Source organism: Aegilops tauschii, chromosome 7, assembly GCF_002575655.3.
Source record: "Aegilops tauschii subsp. strangulata cultivar AL8/78 chromosome 7, Aet v6.0, whole genome shotgun sequence".
NCBI classification, from domain to species: Eukaryota; Viridiplantae; Streptophyta; class Magnoliopsida; order Poales; family Poaceae; genus Aegilops; species Aegilops tauschii.
The window spans coordinates 22264758-22267813 of NC_053041.3; the positions used below are offsets into that span (position 1 = coordinate 22264758).

Genomic DNA, 3056 nt, shown 5'->3' on the forward strand with positions numbered 1-3056 from the left:
CACTTTGTGAAGGTGCGCCATTACTATGTCAACTTAGTAATGACGCACTATCCCCTGCGCCACTGCTAACATTTTTTTTCAAAACTAGTAATGGCGCACCACACATCAGGTGCGTCAATACTAATGTGGGCAATAATGGCGTACCTATATCTAGTGCGCCATTAATGTCCATATTAGCTATAGCCGTTTTTCTAGTAGTGCATAACGTGGAGATCAATCGCAAAAAAAAAAGAGAGATACGTCCCATGCTTTCTATAGACTATCTATTTGCACTATTTTGATGTACGGTTTAAAAGTAGGAGTCCAATTTAGTTTCACAGTCCAAAAATTAATCTTTCTGTGATTCTGTGTACAGTAACCTTGTATGTGGACTTAGACCATGTTACTGTTCGAATTAAACTATGCGTTCAACATGAAAGTTGTAGATATCTTTAGTGGTATCTTTTGATATGTTTAGGTGAGTAGAACTAAATAAACAAAATTAACAGTGACGAAAGCAGAAGTTGAGCAACTAAAAGTGCATGGACAGACTCACTAAATATTAAAGAGACCAGTCAGGCTAGTTTTCCCTAGGTTCTGAAACTGCTGCACGCACTCTAACCTTCTGCAGGTTTGGCTCTTGTGAAGATTACAGTTAGCCTTTATACTTAAAAAAATTAACAAATCAATATGTTTCCTAAATAGGACATAGAGCTAACCAATATCACCGTCAAATCATCAGTGCCCTGCCTAAAGCTCCTATTTGCTGAAGCTGTAACACCAGAGTTGTCTGACCTTCCACTGGGCAATGTGTAGACAACCCTAAGCTTCATTACCTCAATCACCTTATCAGCATCCTTATTGAACTGAAGAATACACAAAGATGGAATATAGTTGGTGGAATGCTAATCATTTTATTCTGATGAAAACACAACATTAAATCATAGAAACCAACATGGACATAAATATTTTAAAGAAAGATTCATAAAATGATTCACCATATATATGTATGATCCTCCTAGATTGTAAGAACAAACACACTGGAGCGGATCCAGACCCCCGCAATCAATTCATGTGGATGTCTTATAAACATTTTGTACAACATCTAGTAAACAAAGAAAAAGAAATACACAGAATGTTTACTTGTATGGATTGAAAAGGGAAATGTTGCAGTAGAAAAAGGTCTACTGGATACTGCTCCTATCTTTGCTGATTTGAGGACACAACAAGTTCTATAGGACCCTGAAAAATCACAACATGATGATTATCAACAGGACTTCGTGATCATCATCTCGCTTATCAGGCCAATACTATGCTAATGCTCTGCTAAATTAACCACTGGCTAAAGGGAGAAAATACAGTTTCTTTTAATCAAGCAAAAATGAAAATTCTCATAAGCATATACGTGTAATCTATTTTTTGTGGCAAAACTGGACCAAGTAGTACCTTCAATCGGCCAGAAGAGAAACATTTGAATCTCCTTGAAAATTTACAATCAACCAGAGGACAACCTGCAGCAAACTGACGGGGTGAGGGTAATTGGGAGAGAGATGTAGAGTTGGGGCTCAGGCAGAGGAGGTTGGCCTCCATTGGAATGGCGAGAGGGATATATGCGGGAGACGGGGAGGTGTCAGGTGGGCGGCGCTGAGCAGCCCACCACGGACGCCAATTTGTGGGTCGGCGATGTAGAGCCGTGCATGCTCGGGCGGACGGAAGGAGAGGAAGAGAGGAGGCAGCGGGGAAGGGAGGAGGAGGAGCGTACCAATGGCTCTGTAGGTCGGATAAGAGGCCTGTGAAGTGGATTGGTGTTGGATCCTGGACGTGTTCGGCGGCGGCTCCTCAACGGGATCGGCGGCGGCTCGTGAAGTGGATCGTCCAGGTAGCGAGACGATCAATTGCTCCCGTCGAGGTAGCGCAGGGATCGGCGGCGGCTTGATGTGAGAGGGCGGCCGCGAAGGGATGGATCGGCGGCGGCTTGATGTGAGAGGGCGGCCGCGAAGGGATGGATCGGCGGCGGCTTGAGGGCAAGAGGGCGGCGGTGAAGGGATTTGGAGTGCGAGTCTGCGTGTGAGCGGTTCTCGCTCGAGGGCACGAGGCCTCGCTCGGTCGTGCGTGCGGTTCGTTTGGCGTTTTTTTTCATTGGTTAACTTTCATAGGTTAATTTCCGTAGATTTATTTACATCCATTTGTCTATCGATCGACCGGAGGTTTGCATCCTGGGGGCATCGCAATCTCAGTTTTTTTTTTTTGCCGCTGGTCGGTTCAGGGGGGAATCGCTCGCAGGTGGGAGGGAGGACGGAAAAAAATCATGATAGATGGGACGAAAATTAACCATGAAACGGAGACTACCAACTGAGACATTAGGAATAAAGATGAAGCTAGTATCATACACTAAGTAGCCTCAGCGGAACAGCTCAAGAACACGACGGAATTTTGTGCCGTGCAACTGACTTGTGGCTTTTCTGTTTTTGCTCTTTTTATTTCTTGTGTAACAGCCGTGCCCGATCCAGACGCCATGCCCACGGCGGATGTGCCATCCCACGTCGTTCGGATCATGGTCACGTACACGCTGCTACTGGCCCACCATGATCGCATCACCACCCTTCTACTTCTACTTCTACGCAAAGGAAACAAAAAAAAGTGTGACACCATGCGAAGCTATCGTGTACATGAAATAACAGAAAAACAAACTGATCTCCTGGGCTAAAACGACTCAAGTAAAAACCTAACAGATACAAGACAGGTGTTCCTACTTCCTAGTACTCGTGTTGGTTGTTGATATCCTAGCTAGGTCGATGCAGAAATGAGCAGTTTTCCTTGCCATGAGTAGGCAGTTATGTGGGTTTTCTCTAGTTTTGATGGGTAAAAAGAACAAGGAGGGCACCTCAAGTTGAAGATTATATCAAGCTACTTGTCATCAGCAACAAGCTTGCACACTCCACGAGAATTAAGGACCTATACGATTAAGATTCAATGACAGGAAACCAGCCAAGCCATGAGGTCTATTCTTTTTGGAGAAGACTATTCGGGTGGTTCTGATTCAAAAGTACACATGGAGGTTACCAAGATCGATCAGC

At 44.5% G+C, this 3056-nt stretch overlaps 1 long non-coding RNA gene across 1 annotated transcript; it reads right to left on the bottom strand.

Annotated features, from left to right (window-relative positions):
• Window positions 1-440: 440 nt before the first annotated feature.
• On the bottom strand, window positions 441-2017 carry LOC123494814 (uncharacterized). The gene is made up of 3 exons (XR_012189092.1): window positions 1742-2017; window positions 1426-1490; window positions 441-845 (listed from the first exon to the last, which is right to left on the bottom strand). It is a non-coding gene; the product is annotated as an uncharacterized lncRNA (long non-coding RNA).
• Window positions 2018-3056: the final 1039 nt, after the last annotated feature.